Source organism: Spermophilus citellus (assembly GCF_964194105.1).
Source record: "Spermophilus citellus genome assembly, chromosome: 12".
In the NCBI taxonomy this organism is placed as follows: Eukaryota; Metazoa; Chordata; class Mammalia; order Rodentia; family Sciuridae; genus Spermophilus; species Spermophilus citellus.
Window position 1 is genome coordinate 97636288 of NC_138198.1, and position 21063 is coordinate 97657350.

A 21063-nucleotide genomic window follows, 5' to 3' on the forward strand; every position below is an offset into this window, starting at 1 on the left:
TCCACCAGTCATGTTTCCTTGAATTGAAGAAGAAAAAAATGAAGAGAATTCTGAAACACATGCAGCCAAAATACTCCCAAGTGTCCTTTCTTCAGAGGTTCGGTATATTATTTTTGGATACATTTCAATCTAACTGAAACATCACCTGATTAAAACTCATAAATAATAAAACGCAGTGAATATTATCTACACTATCAAAATAATATCTCTCTCTCTCTCTCTCTCTCTCTCTCTCTCTCTCTCTCTCTCTCTCTCTCTCTCTTTGGTACTAGAGATTAAATTCAGAGTCACTTGACCACTGAGCCACATTCCCAGCCTTGTTTTGTATTTTATTTAGAGACAATGTCTCTAAATGAAGTGAGTTCTTGAGCCTTGCTTTTGCTGAGCTGGCCTTGAACTTGTGATCCTCCTGCCTCAGCCTCCCCAGTGGTTGAGCTTACAGGTGTGCACCACTGTGCCAAGCTAATAATGAGAGTATTGACTAAGAAAGCAAGGTGTAGAGTTATTTGCATGATACAGTGCCTTGTGAAGACAAACTTTAAATACAAAGCAATTGAAAGTGTTGCACATAGAATCATGCATATATAATAAAAAATGTAAAGGCACAAATATGAAGATACTTGCCTGATAAATGATAGTGGTTACCCCCATGGGAGGGAAAGGATAGAATGGGTTAAGAAGGAGTAAGTCCTTTCAATTGAATTTGCAACACTATACTCCTCAAAACAATTTTCCTTTTGATAAATCTTGGTAATAGAACAGAGTCTTTCATATTTTAAAATTTTCATGATACATAATAAAAAAGAAATCATAAATCTGAAGAATATAAAAGAATGACCCTACTTCTGGAGTCAGAAATACCAAGATGAAAAGAAAGACCTCTTCCCAGGAGGCACAGGAATTTGCTTGCACATTCTAAAACCTCTTTCTCACTTTAGTCTATGTCACTATTTTAGAACACTGATGATTGATTACATTTATTGATTACTATGCTATGATAATCTTGCTCTGCTTGTTTCCATTATTTTATGTATCTTACATTATACTCACAGATCTTGAGGTTTAAAGAGTTCAGATTATTTGATAAAACCATCTAATCGAACAGAAGATGCATTGACACCCTTCTGAACAGTTTTCAATCTGTCTGTTAATAAGAAACTGATATCACTTGAAAGATCTAAGAAACTCCCTGAAGAAATCACATTGGCAAGATCATTTAATTTGGACTCTAGTTACATCACTCCTTAAGAAAAGGATGTCCCCATGAGATGGAGAGCAGAAGGCCCTATGAGAGTCTCCTGAGCATCCCAGTAATCCAGGGATGAGTAATGAAGTGAGTTCTTGAGCTGTGATAGGTCACTTGCTATCAGAAACCAAATGCAAAGGAACACTGGATTATATATGGAAGATAAGTCCCTAACTATCCAATTTCTATTCCTTTAAGATGGAGAAATTGGGCTCACAGTGTCCCCATTGTAGCAAGATGTTGAGTGACTTAATTCAGAATAACTGGGTACACAGATAACAGGGGGAAAAATCAAAGAATCAAGGAAGACATCTTCTCATTATATTTTACCTTCTTTTTCTTACATAAAATATAATTTTCCCTGCTAAAAGAATACATTCAGAGCCATGACAAAAACCTCTACTAAAACCATCTATCAATTTGAAGTGGTTTCTATTTTACAATCTAAATCCACCCCCACTTCTGTCTCCTTGGAGGGAAAATACAATGGAAATGCAAAGTACTAATAACATATACATCCCCAACTTCTTCACTAGGGTATTGTAAAGACTAATGAGTTATTGTTTGAAAAGACCTTTGTGGCTTTCTGATGAAAGGTGGAATATACATTGAGTTTTGAAAATTTTATTTGCTGTAGTTGTTGTTATAATTACAATAGCTGCCTAGTCTGTGAGGCATACTGTTAGCCCAGCTTCATCTTTTTCTGTCCTTGTTTGTGCTTCAAAAGTAAGGCTTTGCCCTCTTTCAGTCTGGGTTGTGTTAATCACCTTTTATTCTTATTTAGTTAGCTGCAAAGCTAAACTCAACATTTTGAAAAATTTCTTCCCCTTCTTAATATTCCTCTTTCCCCTTTCTTGCACCTACAGTGTATTCCCTCTCTGTGCCAGACTTTCTGGTTTTGGTAATTTCTATAACCTATGGTGTTTGGTGAGGGGGATTTGGGAAGTCACAATAAGTCATACAAGAAGGTTTATTTTACCCCACACTTTGCATAATGAAAGTCAGTCCTCTTTGCCAATAAGGTACAGAAGCTCAAAAGCATCACTCAAAGACAACAGTACCTAGGTCTTTGCTTATCAGCAAGCTGATGTCTCTAGGTCTTTTCTGACCCTGAGTTCTGCGAGCTGTTTCGCCCTTGTTGCATGGTATACCTTTTTCCTGCTGGCCGCCTCTCTCTTGTTATGTATGGGCTGTCTCTGTCTAGAAATCCTTATGCTGATTTTCCAGACACGTTTATTTATGTTCACTCACTAATTGAAAATCTCATATTTGAAGTTATTATTCTGATTGATGTCTGTCATTGTGATCAAGCAGTAGCTCACAGATGCTTTGTTAGAACAATTTTACAAGTAAGTTTATCATCATGCCTTTCTCGCCTGACCTTCTCTATGGCTGGTAGCAAAAAAAAAAATTCAGTGGTGGCTCGGAATGAGGAGATGTTTTGCATGTCTCCTACATTCCTTTCTTTGAGTCTTCACTATTAAAAACGATTTCTCTATTTGCCATATCTACAGTAATGGAGGAGAGACACAGAAGTCACATTCAGGGCAGGATAATAAAAACAAGTAGAATGGTGACCTCTCCTAGCTAACTGAAAACATCTCTCCTAGCCAACTGGAAACACTTCTCTCTGTTTCCAAACTGAGTCCATCTTCTCACTGGTTTGCACAGATAACCTTGGGGAGGAAATGAATGGCTTATCAGATTGTTCTCTATTTTATGTGAAACACTGAGATGTCCTGGGTTGCTTTAGTTACCAGGGAACTGAAAGGTATAAAGAGACTTGGAAGAAAGAAGTATAGGAAAGAGAAGGCCAATTTACAGATACTTTATATATTTTTCCTGTTCAATTATTTGTGAGAAAAAGTGCTTTACAAAATATGTGAACCGTTTTGTAACCAAACAGATCCAGATTCAAATAAATCTGGTTAATGCTGCAAATATTATTCCTGCTTTGAAGATAGACAAAATCCATTTATATAGTTAAGTTCATTCTAACAAGAAGCTTATTTTATTTTACTGTATTCAAAATTCTCAAAGACATCTGAATCACTTTTTGAAATTTGTCATGAAGATTCAGATCCCAAGAGACCATTGCCTTCTGAAAGTTTTAAAAACCATGTATTAGTCCATAACCTCCTGTGTTTAAGTACTTTTGTTTATAAAATCATGAACCATTAATTTTGAAGGATCTTGGGCTCATTTAATCCAATCTTGTGCCTAGTGCATGGATTTCTTCACAGAATAAATTTCTCCTAACCCACGAACACTCAAAGTTTGTCTGAATGTATTTAAAAAATTCTACTTCATGAAATGAGAAAGAGTAATGGAGAAAAATGTTGATGATTGGAATATGATTCATACTGAACTAAATTTTTGGTCCATTTTTGTGACAGGAACTATTCTAAACATTGAGGTCATTTCAGCAAGCATGTCTGACTAACTGCCCACCCTCATTAAACTTATATTCTACATGCAAAAAACAGATTGTTAGCAAGAAATATAATAAAAAATATAGAATCAGGTGGTAATAAATGATATAGGAAAACAATAAAGAAATTTTATGGATAGAAAAAGAAGAGGGAATAGAAGGATTCTTTTTTTTTAATTCTGTTTAGGAAAGTCTTCTCTATGGGCAGGAGACATTTGAATATATACCTAAGGAAAGTAAAAAGAGAGAGTGAGTCTTAGAGCAGAAATGAAGAGCTAGGTGCCAAGGTAACACACACACACACACACACACACACACTGAATGGGGAGGAGGGACATCAGGGAAAGAGTGCAGAAGGGAGGAGAGGGCAATGAGCTTGCAGAGTGGTAGAGATCATATCTAGAGGGTGTGTGGCCAGGCAAAGGGCTATACATTTTGTTCCAGGAAGGATGGAAGCTCTTGCAGGATCTGTAGAAGACAGATAATAATACTGTCATTGAGTTTTCACAGGGACAAATCTGGCTGCCCTTGTAGAAAAGAGAGCACAAGGGTAATAGCAGAAGCAGGGAGACAAGTCAGAAAACCATTGTGGGGAGGTGAATCCCCAGACATGCCATCTTTGACTATCTGTCATCCATTCTCTGGGCCAGGATGTACTGTGCACCCTTCTACTGTAATTCCATCAACTTTCCCTGTACACAGTTTCTTACCAACTCATCTCCTACCACTCCTGTTATCCTATCAGTTCTGTACAACAAAGAATCACATTTTGCTTCTTATTCTTCAAGCTCTGTCCTGGCCACGTGAACAATTAGAGTGAAAACAATTTTTTTCTCTACTCCTTGTTATAAGAGATAGGTTTTCAAACTCTGCAGTTGAGGGAAATTATTTAAAATTGTTTTTTATCTAAAGGTCTCTTGGAGTTCTGTTTCCCCATTTCCACATACCACTTAAAGTGTAATCTTCCTTCTGAGGCCATCTGCAACTGTCACCTGAATTACTAAAGCATTTCTGTACCTTGTTTATAGTTTGTCACATTGTTAATTATAATTCTCTTATTGTTCTTTTTCAGAGTGTGTGGTCAAAGAAGAAACATGTATGATTAGCTATATCTCTAGACCCTTGTGATTAACCCAACTACTATGTGATTAAGCAATGTTTACCAAGTAAAGGTGTTTGAGAAAATGAGCATGACCCACAATTTCAAATTTTTGGAGCTCTTTAGTAAAGAATTCTTCTATGTGTTTCAGGTAAAACAATACTGCAGTGTTTTGCAATAGCTAGCTAAGAAAACTTATATTTGGAAAAAATGGGGGAATGAAATGTCTTATCTTTTATATAGATAAAAAGACAAAAGTGTAACACAATTTTTAAAATATAGTTAAGTCTTGGGGGGAATATGAAGAAAAAGGAAAAGCATTGTGCTATATTTTATAAATTTGATACAGCTTTGCAAAAATCCCATCCAAATATAGTCATATAATGATGTTGGACTTATTTCACATGATGGTCAATTTCATGTGTCAACTTGACTGGACTAAGGGATTCCTAGTTAGCTCTGAAGCAATTATTTTGGGTTATGTCTGTGAGGATGTTCTCAGAAATCAATGGAATTTGAGAAAGTAAACTAATTAAGGAAGTTATACGCTTACCCTATATGGGTGGGTACCATCCATTTGTCTGAAGACCTAGAAAGAGGGCACAAGTAAGGTGGATTCTTATTCTTTGCTTAGAACTGAGATAACCTTCATCTCATGTTCTTGGTCCCAGGTTCTCTGGTCTTTGGAATTTGAGACTGGTTCTTGTGGACAATCAGCTTCCCAGGTCTTTGAGTTTGAACTAGAATTACAACATCGACTTCCCTGATTCTGAGGCTGTCAGGCTCGCACTGATCCATTCTACCAACTTTCTTAGTTCTCAGTTTGCAGATTGCCTATCGTGGGACTTCTCAGCCTCCATAATTATGTAAGCCAATTTCTTTAATTAATCCCTTTTCAAATATCTCCATCTCTAGCTCTGTCTTTATCTATTCATACTGGTTCTCTTTCTCTGGAGAATCCTAATATATTTAGTGAAGAAAATATATTGTTCCAGAATTGCAGAATTATTGACCTAGATGAGTGGAGGTTAAGTAGGTAAGTCTAAGGTAAGATCAGAGTTCACGAGGCAAGATCAGAGGTCACAAATACTGTTTCAATTTCTGGGAGCTTTAAATCACAATTATTTAAAAAGTGCTACAAAAAGAATCTTAAGCAGGTTCAAAACTCATGGAGACTTATTTATTAGAAATTGCTGCAAATTAGTTCAAAACCCTATGGTTTTGGGACAAGGAAAGGGATCATGAAAGAAAAATATTTAATATGGAATAAAACATATATCAATAATATTTACGGATACATTTAACTAGATTCCAAATCCATTGGCCGATTTATTCCAACCATTTTTTTTTTCTTAATTTCTCAGGGTAGTAACCAGCTGAGCTTTTAAGCCAGTCAAGGGAAAGTATATTATTTCCATCCTCTTTTTAAACACTCTATAAAGAACTCTCGTTCATAATAGCTTTGTTTACTGCATAGTACAGCATGTTCTAATTATCACCCCTGCCTCACTAACCACACGGCTTATGTTCCCACGCTCATCAGTTATTTTTATGTCTCCTGCAGAAATGAAGAGAACATTAATAAGAATAATGCTTGAAGAATATTTTTGGTAAATCAGAAAAAAAATGCGGTGGGTAGGAAATCAGAGCTTTTGGGTTAAATTGAAATAACCCATCACCAACAGCATGATTTCATTTCTGTTTTCATTTGTGATTTGCCATCAGCCTCTAATCTGATTCTTTCTTTTCTCTAATGATTTATTTGGTGATAATTTCATTTGGCTGTTTGTTTTTTCTCTGGCACTAAATTTGCATCACTCTTCCCCTACATATCCCTTTTACTGGAGAAAGCTGTCAATCTGTCTTGTTTTCTCCATACTTTGAAATATGGGAGAAATACTTCTATTCCTTTTACTTCTATTTTCTTTTGCTTTATATTGCATTTTCTCCTTAAGTCTATTCATCTCCTTTCTCTCTCTCTCTCTCTCCTTCTATCTCCTACTTGTAAATTTTTTTCAAATGTATGCATAGAAAATATATTTTTTATACCTCTGACTGGCAAAAAAATCATATATACATATTGATATGGGAATTAATACGTTTTCAGCACAAGAAATGGGACCAGCGGGAATGTCAAATGGAACATTAAAACATTTAAGAATCACTACTTTAGCTGAGTGAGTCTTAAATAATATTTGCAAGGCATAGAGTCTAAATAAAGAAGCAGGAATAATGACACAATAGAAAGGGAAAATGGCTATAAAATGATTCATTCAAAAATAACATATTGGTACAAAATCACAATAATATTTCCAATCTGTGAAATGTAGAGTCAATGTACCTCTTGCACACAATCTTTCCTAACATTGAAAAATACAGAAGTGTGCAAATATTTCTCATATGATGAGGGAGGCAACAGGTCTCACCTCATTAAGAATCATGTTTGTTGGGCTGGGGATGTGGCTCAAGCGGTAGCGCGCTCGCCTGGCATGCGTGCGGCCCGGGTTCGATCCTCAGCACCACATACCAACAAAGATGTTGTGTCCGCCGAGAACTAAAAAATAAATATTAAAAACTCTCTCTCTCTCTCTCTCTCTCTCTCTCTCTCTCTCTTTCTTTCTCTCTCTCCTCTCTCACTCTCTCTTTAAAAAAAAAAGAATCATGTTTGTTGTGCAGTTGATTTTACCATTGAAATAGTGGTTACTGTTTGCAGGAATGTTTTCAATCTGATAGAAACCTTAAATGATGAGTAGAGGTAAAAGGAAAAAGGAAAAATAAAAAAACAAGAGGAGAAGATTGCTAATTAAAAAGCAAAGGAATGGCAAGGCATCAAGATGCATCAGTTCATGGATACACATTTTCAGCGATGACTCAGGAACACGTTTGGGTAGATTACGTCAACTCTTCCCTCAATAGTTGAATCTAATCATCCCTGTGAATTGATTGGAGCTTGAAAAAAATAGCAACTAAGTCTTCTTTCCCATGCTTATAATCAGCCCCTGGGAAATGCTGCACTTTAGATAAAATGATAGAGATACACAAACTTCCTGTGGGGGAGAAATATTTCTACGAGTACATGAAGATTTATTGTATTTAGGGGAATTTAAATAGCCCACAAGCCACAAACCACAGCTCCTAAAGGGGGAACCACTTTGCTGGGGTGGAGGAAGAGGTCAGAGGAAATCACAGCCTGAGCTATCTCTGCCCTTGGAATCCATCATTAAGTTGGGCATCAGTTCTAGCCTGGATTCCCAAAGCTTGATTTTTGTCTACCTTCTTCTTCCCTTCATCCCATGTAAGCAACCCTCCACCAAGGTTATAGTACCAGGTTATCATGATACAGAAAGACGTAGGACTTCCTCCTGGGACTTTCATTTCCTAAGACAATCACCCATCACCCTGTGCTTCATAGCAGCACTTGTCTCAGAAGAAATATACTGTGCAGTGGAAGGAGGCACACATTGACCTCCTGCCTCAGGGCAAGTAGTCGTTTAATCCACTGAGGAAACAAAACTGATCCAAAGCAATTTTGAGCTGGTTTTACTTTTCCTTGTTCTTTTGAAACACTGACATTTTGGTGGCTCATCTGTGATATTCTTAGGAGAAAAAAAATGAGGAGGTATGATGCTCAGGAATCTCATTTGCCAGATCCCACTTTGGCTTGGTTTCTAGCCAAGAACCACTGTACCCACAATATCCACTTCAGAGCAAACTCTAAGACCCAACTCCCAAAAGCACATCCCACACACAGCAAACTGAGACAACAGTTGATACTTGGCTCAAAAGGGGCATCTGTCACATTCATATCCATTGGCTTGCCAGATGTCTTTCACTGGGAGCAGGAAACCTCCAGTGCAGAGGAGGAATATGCTCCAGTCATGAAATTGTGATGGGGTTTGAGAAACTGAGGTGGGGCAAGAGGGGTCATGGAAGAGAATTGAAACCAGGCCTAGAACTGAGGCCAAAATAGAGGTGGAATGGCATAAGTGATTTACAAGTGCTCAAGATTCCCTGGATTCAGAGTCCATGTCTGGTTGTCAAAAAGGAGGTAGGAATGTGTTTGCCTTGGGGAGGTGGGCACTGCAGAGATGTGGGATGTGAAGAATCAAGAAGCTATGCTTAACTGCTCTCTGGGACCTTGTTTCTTGGGCTTGGCCACGTAATTCTAAGTTCCAAGGATTTGAATAAGAGCAGGGGAGTCCATTGAAATGCTCTTTGATTCTTTCCAAACACAGCTTAGAACTAGATCTCAGGTGGAGAGTAGCAGAGGGCCACAAAGACAAACTTGCAGAAGCTGCCTAGGGTCCACTCCTGTCACATGTGGTATGAATGTGACACACAGCCATGGTGATTTGAATAGGACAAGTAGCTATGGCTTCCTCTTATGTTCTCAGCTTGAAACCAGAGTTTCTCCCAGGTCACGTGCAATTTTCCCTGCCCTTTCCCAAATTAAGATGCTGGAGGAGAAGCTTGTTGTTGCTATGGTTACACAAAAGCTAGTGCATCAACACAGTCACATTCCTTTGAAAACATCCTCCACTGTGACCTGTCGGACTGTTTTGCTGAGGAATGTACAGCACCTAAAAAACATTTATTTATGGAGAAGAAAACATTTGTGTGCTCATGCTGGTGGCAAAGCATGGCTTTGCTCTGCTTTGTTTCTGTAGTGAAAGTTGTTTTGTGCTTCTGCACACAGAAATGGAAGTTTTCTCATGCCATTAAATTCTAGAATTTTTCCAGCAAAGACCAGTCCAAGCATCTTTGGTCAGAGGGAAGATATGTTGAAGGAAAGCAGGTACCACCTAAACCAGATCTACTTGTTCCTGTTCACACTGGAGGGTTAAGACCATTAGTGACACAATTGCCTTTACTTCTCTGCGTTTTATACTTCAAGATCCTTTTTGAACCTAAGAGGCAGAATCCACTACTCATCTTGAGTGCTAGGACAAGAAATTCTCCTGCTGAAAAGTCAAAGGATAATTCATTCTGGTATCTTAAATTAAAAAGCTTATCAGGGAATACTTTTAGGGTTTGTTTTCAAAATGAAATAAATGCATTCTCTGTAATTTCATATACTTTATAAAAATATGCAGAATAACCTTCAAGTTCACTCCATCCATATGCAAAAACAGTCATCTGTAAAATATTTTTTTTCCTCCTCTGTTAAATAGGATTCAGTTGCCTTAGATTTTTTTTTCCCCTTTCTCTCCTCAGGTCTTGCTGTCAGCTGTTACTATCAGCAATGATTAAACATAAGCAAGCTTTGTGATTCATCAAGAACTGATAGACTCATTGCAGATGTAAACCTTTCTTGGTCCCAAGGTCAGATCAGGTATGAAGCTGGAACAACTTCATACACAGATCTATGCAGCTGAGTGTGTGTAAATTCATCTATCTTTGTATCATTTTTGAATAATATTCCTGTATATGAATAAGGTATATTTATATACATATACATACATCTTTTGTTTCTATATCTAAACAATTATTTTTTCTGAAATATAGAGACTTGGAAAGAAATTATTCAGTTAAGTATAAAAATGCTGTATTCCAACTTGATGTGATTTCAAACAAAAGGACGCAGATACTAACAGTTCACTGGAGAAATTCAGTCTGCCTAGCTCACTGGCTTACTGGAACTGATAGGGAAATCTTGTCAGCAAGATCAACACCATAGGGCTGGGGCTTGTAGCTCCATGGTAGAGCACTTGCCTCACAGGTGTGAGGCACTGGGTTCAGTCCGCAGCACCACATAAAAATAAAATAAAATAAATACATAAAAAGATATTGTGTCCATTTACAACTAAAAAAATATTTTAAAAAATCAACACCACATAGCATGCTCTCACCAATGTGCCTATCAAATAATAAAGTGAAGTGAGATATTTTGAAAACTGACTTCTTTTTAAATCCAGAGCAGGAGAGTTGACCTTGGGACACTAGAAAGCTCAAGTTTTTCCTTGGATCTGAATAAAATAATCTAATAAATCAATTTGAATCCTTAAATTTGTCTCATCTGCCTCTCTGCATCTGAGACCTCCATTTTGAGAGCTAAAGAACTTTTGTCCACTTTTTAAGACTGGGTGTTCTATGGAAACTCTCCCTTGATTTCTATGACTCACTGAACACACCTGATTTATCCCTTAATTTTCTTTTATCTTATCTCTATCTCCTACTATATACTTTATATAAAACACCTTGTATAAGGTGCCTCTTGCTGCTATTTAAAAAAAAGAAAACAAAACAAAACCGAATCAAAACACTTTATAGAGTTTTTAAAACAATGGGTATTTATTCTGTTATAGTTCTGGGTATCAGAAGTCTGAAATCCATTATCACTGTCCTTACTTCAAGGTGTCGACAGGTTTGGTTCTTTCTGGAGGTTCTAGGGGAGAATATCTTCTTCTACATTCCATATTCTAGGGGGCTACCAGCATTGCCTGGCTTGTAGCTACATCCTTCCACCTCAGCCTACATGGACACATAGTATTCCTTTCTTCTGTAGTCAATCTCCTTCTGTCTCCACTGCTTAATAAAGACACCTGTGGTTACATTTACTGACCCCTGAATAACCCAGAATAGTCTGAAAATTTTAAGAGCCTTAAAATAATCAAATCTACAAAATCCCTTTCTCCATAGAAGGCGTCATTCATTGCTTCCAGGAATTCAGATATTGATATCTTTGGAGTTCACTATTCAGCCTGTCATGGTAGGCTCTACATTCTCTGATCTCTTTGGCTTTTTGTGATGATGTCTTGTCTCCCCAATTCTCTTCCTCAGATAACATGGATTTTGAATCTCCAGTGGAGATTGTTGATACAACACTCCATCTTGACTTTCTCAAGAGTTCTTATATGGTTGCATTTAAGTGATGTTCCCAAAGCAAATTGAAAATGCTTGATATTTAGCTTAAAGTCTCGTTTTTTCTCCCTCTTTTGGATAAGTACACAGCACTCTTATAATTACTTGCTTTTGAGTCAGAAATAATGTTCACTCAGACAACCTTTTTCCTTATAACTTTTCTTATAGTTTAGATAACTTTCCTTTGATTTAACTTAGGCTTTCTCTCCTTCCAGGGCTGACCACTTTTGAAATACTATTGTTCTATGCCCCATGTTATTTTTAACAGCTTCCATAATGTCCCTGGTCCTAGACTCTCACCACCCAGTTTATCACAAATTCATAATCCGAAACAATGATGGTCACCTTAGAATTTTTATTTGTTTTCCTTCCCAATCTGAATGTCTTTTATTTACTTTTCTTTTTTTCTCCCATGTTTTTTTATTGGTGCATGATAGTTGCACATCATGCAGGGATTTGTTGCTACATGTTTATACATGCACAACACAACATAAGAAAATTTGGCCAATATTACTCCTCAGCATTTCCCCTCTTTCTCCCCTCCCAACCTCTGATCCCTTCTCCTCTCTTCTAATGATCTCATTTTTATTTTCGTGAATTCTTCACCCCCTGCCATGCTTTTCCTTTTTCCTCCTCTCTACTTGCCATAAAAATATAAGAGAAAACACACAACCCTTGACTTTCTGAGTTTAGCATATTTCCCTTAACATAATGGTCTCGAGTTCCATCCATTTTCCTAAAAATAACATTTTTTTAAAATTTTTCTTTATGGCTGAATAAAACTCCATTGTGTATGTATACTACATTTTCTTTATTTATTCATCCACTGATGGGTACTTAGATTGGTTAAATAGTTTGGCTATTGTGAATTATGCTGATATAAATATCAGTATGTCATGTCACTGTAGTAAGATGACTTTAATTCTTTAGGATAAATACTGAGAAGTAGTAGATCTGGGTCATATGGTGGATCCATGTCTCATCTTTTGAGAAACCACCATACTGATTCCCATAGTCATTGTACTAATTTATAATCCCATCAAGAATGTAAACTTGTTCTTTCTTTCCCATATTTTCTCCATCAATTTACAAATATTTAAATTTCATGTCCGTATGAAGGTGACATTCGTTCAGTGGGAACCAGGGTTTCTAATTTGAATATTTTCCTGGGCTACCCATATGTGCAACGGTATTTGCTTGGGATTCAATAATTGTAAGCCATAGCTAACCATTAGCTATATAATAGGAGGGTAAACAGCGGACATATTTCAGTATGCTATATTGCTCTGCTGTATTTGATAAGTGAAGTTTTACTTAGAAATTTTGCAAATTAAAATAGGGTTCTTGGTAGGTAAGCCCATTGAAAGTCCCGTAGCTTCTGTATTGACTCCTAGAATGATTGTCTTTCCAAAGTACTCTGAGTAAGGTCATTCTCTTCCTCAAAATACCCAGTAGCTTTTTCATACCTCAAGTCCAAATTTTTAATCAGTTAGCCGGTTAAAATTGTTCCAACCTACTTTTTCAGATGAACATTATTTTCAATGATAATCTCTTCTTATTGCAAGCAACATTTTTGTGTTCTATGAAATTACCATTGAGATTCTTTCACTTTGAAATTCCCTCTCATACCTCTCCCCCCTTTAGAGTTCATGTCAAATGCTTCCTCATCAAGGATGCTCTCACCAATCACTCAAGTCAGCTGCCTGTTGTTTGTTTGTTTGTTGTTTGTTTTAATTCTGGAGATTAAACCTAGAGGCACTTTACCAGTGAACTACATTCTCAGCCCTTTTAATGTTTTATTTTGAGACAGCGTTTCATTAAGTTGCTTAGGGCTTCTCTAAGTTGCCCAGGTTAGACTCAACATTTTGCTCCTCCTGGCTCTGCCTACTGATCTGCTGCACTTACAGGCTTGCACCACTGTGTCCAGCTAGCTACCTCTTTTCTTTTCTTTTTTTTTCTTTCCTTTGGTATCAGGGGGATTGAACTCAGGGAAACATCTCCAGTCCTGTTTTGTATTTTATTTAGAGACAGGATCTCATTGAGTTGCTTCATGCCTTGCTTTTGCTGAGGCTGGCTTTGAACTTGTGATCGCTCCTGACTCAGCCTCCTGAGCTGCTGGGATTACAGGCATTCAGCACCATGCCCAGCTACTACCTCTTTTTTAAAATTAAATTTATCTTATAAATATCTTAAATTCTCCTATATGTGTTTATATGAATATTACCCATTCAGAACATACTTGTTACATGGATTATCTATATTGTGTCTAGGGAAGAGAAACAAGTAAGATGTATGAGTCATGAAACTTTTACTATTGCAAATATTTGCATTATGAATCATTTTGAAGAAGGTATATACTATATTTTTCCTCAGGAATATTTTAAAATACTCTCACATGACTTTGTAAAATCATATTTTGGTTTTCTTGGGCCTCAGTTTTTCAACTAATTTGCCTTGGTCTTGCTTTTCTGAAGGGGGAAGAAAACTTTACACACACACACACACACAAAAAAAAAAGTTCTGTCTTTCTTTTCTTTTGCACATCATTTGATTTTGATGGATACCAAGAGACATATATCAGATCCTGAGCAGGATCCCATTGAGAGTTCTCACGGCACTTCAGTCACTTAGTCATGATCTATGCTCTCAACAGTTGAAGATAATGACTTCAGGAACAATCTTTCACGGGTTTCATATTAAATGAGACGAAAGTGCAGGCACGGCATTAAAGCACCTTGTTATTTGCAGAGTGCTTAGGGTAACCTTAAATATGGAGATGATCAAATTTCATGACCTTTACTTTTAATTCTTCCATCTCATCTTCTTGTACAATTCCTATTTTTAATAAAGATGAGTGTGTGTATGTGTGTGTGTGTGGTATGTGTTTCTGCCTAAATTAACCCAGACACTGAATACAACATTAACACTTTAGAGTTAAATACAGAGGCTGAGAAAAGACAATATAAATATGCTTATTTTTATTGTCAGCTTATCTATATTACCTCTATGACTATATACTTTTAAGAGACTATTATTTTTAAAGCATGCTAGGGACACATTACAATGTTAAGAGTCTCCATCTTTGATTTTCTTTCTACTTATTTGCATATTTCAATTTATAATAAAATTCAGAGTTTATTGAATTCCTTTTTTGATAAGATGTTTTACTTTTAACATTTGTCACTAATAAAAAACTCTACCGTGACAACAATGGAAGAGCTTTCTCCAGAGTATAGATCAACCCCCACGAGGTGTTGGGAGAATTTGAAAATCACACACCCTTAGAAAATGAATACATGTTTGCCCAGAAAGAACCATATATCCCTGTTACAATTCATAAACATAAACCAAAATGAGTATTTATTACTTCTGATGAGCTAAACCCATAGGTTAATAAAAGCAAAATATTCCACAAGTTTCATTCCCAGAGAAAAACAGGAAACTAGGTGACTCATGAAAGTTCTAGAACAAGTAAAATTCTCAAGACTGCATATTTCTTTCTGACTGCATCTCCCTATCTTGCAAAACCCACATCCTGCCTGTTGCAAGTGGGCCCTGCATAGCATTAGAGTTGGTAGAGAGGATCAGTGAATCAAAATGAGAAATAGACAAAGAAAAAGAAAGCAAAGGGGAGGGAAAATACAACACACTTGGGTTGACCTAAAGAATAGTGTTTTAAATCATACCAATGTAGAAATTACTTTGGCTGTCTTCTTTGCATTTTTTTTTAAAGACATTATTGGTGTAGAACAGTTTTAGAGACAGAGATTTTCCTTACACCTTACCTCCATACATGCTTAGTTTCCAATTATCAACCTCATATGTAAGAGCAGTGCTTTTGTCACACATGATGGACCTACTGTGACATCACACTCACCCAAGGTCAATAATTTACATTATGGTTCACTGTTGGGTCTTTTACATTCCATGGGTTAGGGTGAATGTTTAAAAACATGCATCCATCATTAAACCATCATTTACAGTAATTTCACTGTACTCAGTCCTCTATGCTCTGCCTAATCATCTCCCAAGCCCCCAGCCCTGTAAACTGCTCATCCTTTCACTGTTCCAACCATTGAGCCTTTCTCAGAATCCCATAGTGTAGGGATCATGCAGACTTCCCAGGGTGGCTTGTTTCAGTTAGGAAGATTGTTTCCTCCACGCCTTTTCTTAGCTCAATAGCTCCATTTTTTTAGTGTTGTATAGTATTTCCTCATCAGAAGGAACCAAATTTATCTAGTTACATACCAAAGGCATCTCGTTGTTTCCAGGTTTGGGGCAATTATAAATGAAACTGCCACAAACATCTGTGTGCATATTTTTTGGTGAACATAAGCTTTTGAATACTTTTAGGTAGATTCATGATGACAATTTACATTGTAAGAATAAGCTTAGTGATCCTTTTTTTGACATTTAAATAAGATTCAAGTAAAACTCTCCACAACCAAATATCTCATTTTTTGCTTTTTTTTTTTTTTTTGCATGTGCAGTGTGGCTCATTGTTTTCCATCTCCATTTTGTGCTGCCAGGGATGACCTGATACATCTGTTTTGCTACTTGGCTTCTTCTAAGTAAATCAATGGTGGGAGAGCACAAGCTGTCCTGCACTTTCTTGGAACAGCTGGCTGTTTTGAGAAAGACATTCCAACCTGTGCTCGCTTGTACATGGACTTAACACCATTAGCAATCCCTCTCAGCAGTTTGCTCTTGATTTTTTAAACTTACTTAGATTTTTTTCAGTGTGTATGCATGTGTGTGTGTATGTGTGTGTGTGTTTGTGTACATACACATATAGGCATGGTACTAGGAATTTAGCCCAAGGGCTCTTCTCTACCACTCAGTTATACCCCCACCCTTTTCTATTTTTATTTTGAGACATGATCTTGCTAAGTTGCCCAGACTGTACTCCAGTTCATTCCTCTTGTCTCAGCCTCCTGTTATTACAGGTGTGTGCCACCATGCCTGGCTTTCAAAGTGTTGTCGTGTCTTCTTTTCATGTATGTTTTCTTGTTTTGCTATTAAAATAGTATGCTTTTTGATGAAAATCATTTCATTCCGTATTTCTTTTGTCATCCTTGGTCTTATCAATTGAAGTTAGGTAAATATATCATTTGCATGCAATAAGTGTTGTTGATTGACTGGAAGGCATTTATTACCTAAATAAAAATGTCACATTCAGAAAGGGATTTTGAAAGACTCTGAAGATTACTGCTGAAACTCTGGCAACTCCTCCAAGCTAAAATAGTCACATCGATAGGACTACAGGTACACAGCTAATAAACTGCCCAGCTCCCATGTTTCGATTTAAAGATCTTCCAAACACTGGTTCTCTTTGGGTCACCACACTTGCCAGTTTGGACTTTTGAAACCTACTAATATGGGCTGACATAACAAATTAGCAACAAGAAAAGTTCACGGAAGGACAAGTGTGAGAAAGTGTGCCAAATATATTAGCATTCGCTTTGCAACCTTGTCTCCAGTTTGTGTGAAGTTGATGGTTGGAGGTTACGCTTTCATTAAAAATTGACAACATTTTAAATGCTAATCAAAACTGCTTGTCCTTTCTATTTCTATTTATCTTGGAAGGAAAAAAGGAGAAAAAGAAAGAGAGAGGAAAAAAGACAGACAGAAAGGACGGCTTGCTTTGAACTGCAACAAATATTTTCTCCAAGAGCCCCCCAGCCTCATTGCCCCCTTCTGTGTAGGACAGCCTTGAAGATTGCACGTCAGTACCTCAGCCTGAAGAGTGAAGGCCCCACACATATATTAGAAGTGTGTTTCCCCTAGGAGAAGAGAGCACTGTGTGTGTGTATGGGTGCATGCTCATGTGTGCAGGAGTGGCCTATTCTAGTGAATCTTTATAATTGAATATTAGGAAAGAAGTGTGGAGGTGTAGTTGGCTTGCTGTGGGTAAAAGGAAAAAGAAATATATCTGAAAAAAAAAGGAGAGCCATATGGTGTGTGAGCAAAAAAAAAAAAAAAAACATAATAAGAAATTATAAAATTAAAAAAGAAGGTAGGAAAAATGTTTCAAGAATGTAAAGCAAAATAGTATTAGTGATCAACCAGTGGAGACATAATACCTTCCTTCAGGCCTTTGTGAAGAAGCTCAAAAAAGAAAAAGGAAAAAAAAATGCTTGGCTTGATTTTTATACGTATTGCAAATTGGGAGTATGCAGAGTTGCGATTTCCAGTGTTTTACATGGAATTACTTTCTTTCCACTCATTGTTGTCTGTTTCCAGTAGCTTCCTATTGTCAGAGATCCAGTATCAATAGAAAAGGATGAAAACAAAGAAAAAAAATTCTTTCAAATTTTTATGTATGCCAACAGATAGTTTATATTTAAAAATAGAAATTGCTCAATTTCACTGAGTTTCATGGTCATATCCAGCTACAAACATAACTGTTCACATTCTTAAAAAAAAATGAGGATTCACTGGACCAAAAGAGTCAAGGTGTGGGTGAATATTCATGCAGTGTGTGAGCTCATGCACATGTTTGTGTGTGTCAATAGAACTTAGGACCCATAATTAAGAGAATTGTGAGTGGAATCATCTTACGCACTGCAGATTTATGGTCTAAATCTGTATTTCTCAAATGAAGTCCTATTTTCATTCTAAACCATATAATTCTTTGTTGGGTAGGACGTCCTACAAATGTCAGGGATATGCTATTTTGGATTCAGCTGAGAATGGTTAGATATCAACCTGAACAGATTTTCATACCATCCTTTATCCTTTCCTTTTTCTCCTCCTCTTCTTCATCTCCCACTTCCTTCTCCTCCTCTTCTGCCATCTCTTCCTCTACTTTGTCCTCCTCCTTCTTAGTTTTCTTCTCCTTTATCCTCTTCCCCTCTACTGTTGGTTTCCATCATCTTCACCATCATGTACCACTCTGAAGTTAACTTGCTCCATCTCATTTAACTATTACAACAATCCTAAGGTGTACATATGGTTATTATTTCTACATCAAAATACATACTGGGACTCTGAAGGTTAAGCCGTCTCTCAGGTAAGGGCAATACTAGAACTTAAACCAGATGTGGATAACAATAAAGCAAAAGCACCTGACCATTAAACTAAAACCAGACCTTCCTTAGTAACCTAATACTGATCTTTATTCAGATATGAATCTTTGTCTGAATCTATTTATATTTTTAATGAATAGCAATAGTTGGGACAATGAGTTCCATAAGTTTATCCACCACTGTGTTAAAAAAAAAAAGAAGAGTTCATTCCATTTATCCTAAATCCTCCCTTTTCAAGCTTCAAAGGGGGCCCTTTGTTCTGGAATTTGATGAATAAGTCCATCTCAATCCTCTCTCTATTCTTTTCAATTTTATAGACTTGTAGACTTTGAGCGTATTCAGCTTTGATTTTTACAGACTGAAGAGCCTGATTATATGATGTCCCCAAAGAAAATATTTCCATTCATTTGGTCACTTTCAATTCTGTATTCTCTAAGCTTTCTCTAGCTATCTTTGAAACAAAAGACAATTCAGACATAACACAAGCAAGCAGAGCATGGTTAATTCCTGAAGTGGAACCTGATGAAGTGGACTGGGCTGAGCTTTTATCTAACCTCTCTCATAATGCAATATCAGAGCTGACCTTACACATGAGGTCAGGTGTGTGACTACAGAGGAAGTGTGATATTTAAATATATGGGGATGATCTACTGCCCCAATTAAACTGTCCCTTTCCTCACAGAGATTTTGAAATCAGGCTTCAAGAGTTGTTCATTTATTTTAAAAAATACAAATGATATACAAGAAGGGTAATGCATTCTTTTTAAAAAACACAGTCTTTAAAAAGATTATGAAAGCCTCAATATGATTTCAGATTCCTGAAATTAGAGCCCCGAGTCATATCGTAATATGGAAAATGGCAAAGGACTTGGAGCTCTTGGCCCTGCTTGGGAAAACTGGATGAAGGAGAGACTGCACAGGCCCCTTCTGGGGAAACAGAAGGTGGCACAATGCCATTACCTCTGACAGTGGAAAGAGGATGTGGAAGGTGTGCTAGGAGTAGAGAAAGGGCCAGTACAGATGAAAGGGAAGACAGAGTCCATTAGCATGTTTCCCTCCAAGGCAAATGAAGGTACAAATCTCATTCGAGATTTGCTTCCGTTTCTGTAGGCTGCCTTGGCTACGAATTGACCATGCTTGAGTTTTCTGAGCTCCAAAGATTTGCACAAGGAAAACAGCTTGCAAAAATTACTGGAAGGTGCTTTGCATCAATAAATGCAATCTATATGCTAAATAATCATACCACATAGAAAGAAAAAGCCCCCTTCCAGTTTTCTCAATTCTTTTATTTTCTTTTTTTTTCTTTTTTTTTTTATTGGTTGTTCACAACATTACAAAGCTCTTGACAAATCATTCAATTCTTTTATAATGTTTAAAATTTCAGAACAAAACTCTGGTGAAATGTACTTTTTCGTTTTTTTATGGAGAGGAGGTCTTAGAAACCATGACAGGCATTCCTTTCCTGAAACTATAATTGTAACAACAAATCTGTACCAATATAATCACCTTTTACCCTTCTTGATGACATTGTATGTGTTATCATTTCATTAATATAATTTTATAGATAGAGAAACTCGGGTACTGAGGGGTGAGACCATTTCTCCAAGGTCATAATTTCAGTGTTGGGTATGAAGCCAGGAAAAGACAACTAATTCTTAATTCCAAAAGCACTGTTTAAGCTGATGAGAATTCCTGTGATTGATAAAATGGGTGCCCAGGCTCAATGTGGACAACCAGAGTATCATGGCAAGATGCAAGCAAGAGACACAGCACTGGAAATACCCTGCTGCTTCTGAAAATAATGGAGGGCAACATCAGCATATTCTGTAACTGGAAACTGTTCAATTAAGTATTCATTTCATTTCACAGTCATTTTTGAAAAATAAATCTGTGTATCTTTATACCTTTAAGCTCAGTACTTTTATGCATTAGGTTGATGTGCATAACAAAATGTGGACAATTTTTTTAAATTGCCAGATAAGAGCTAGTAAGTCCTTACTATTTATATATTGAAGTTGTAACAATCATGTGCTTTTAATTCATTTCACCTTCAAAGATCCGAATGTTTCCAGTTTGTAATATATTGCAGGATGTATTAGGTACACTGAGTCTGTCTGATTCACAGCTTTCTAATCGGCTATTTAGAGTTTACACCAAGCAGAAAATCAATGTATTCAAAATGTAGTAGCTCTCTTGTTAACTCTAGTCATTTGCTTAAAGAGTAATGTCAAGCTGATAATTGAAAATATGGCTTAAACTGTGCATTTTAATTCAAAAGAAAAAAAATGTTTGATATATTACTCATTTGATCTTTCCCTACTCCAACCCCAAAGGACATATTTTGCCTGCCTGGCTTGACAATTGCACTCTGGGAGAGCAAGGCCTTGCACATATGCCT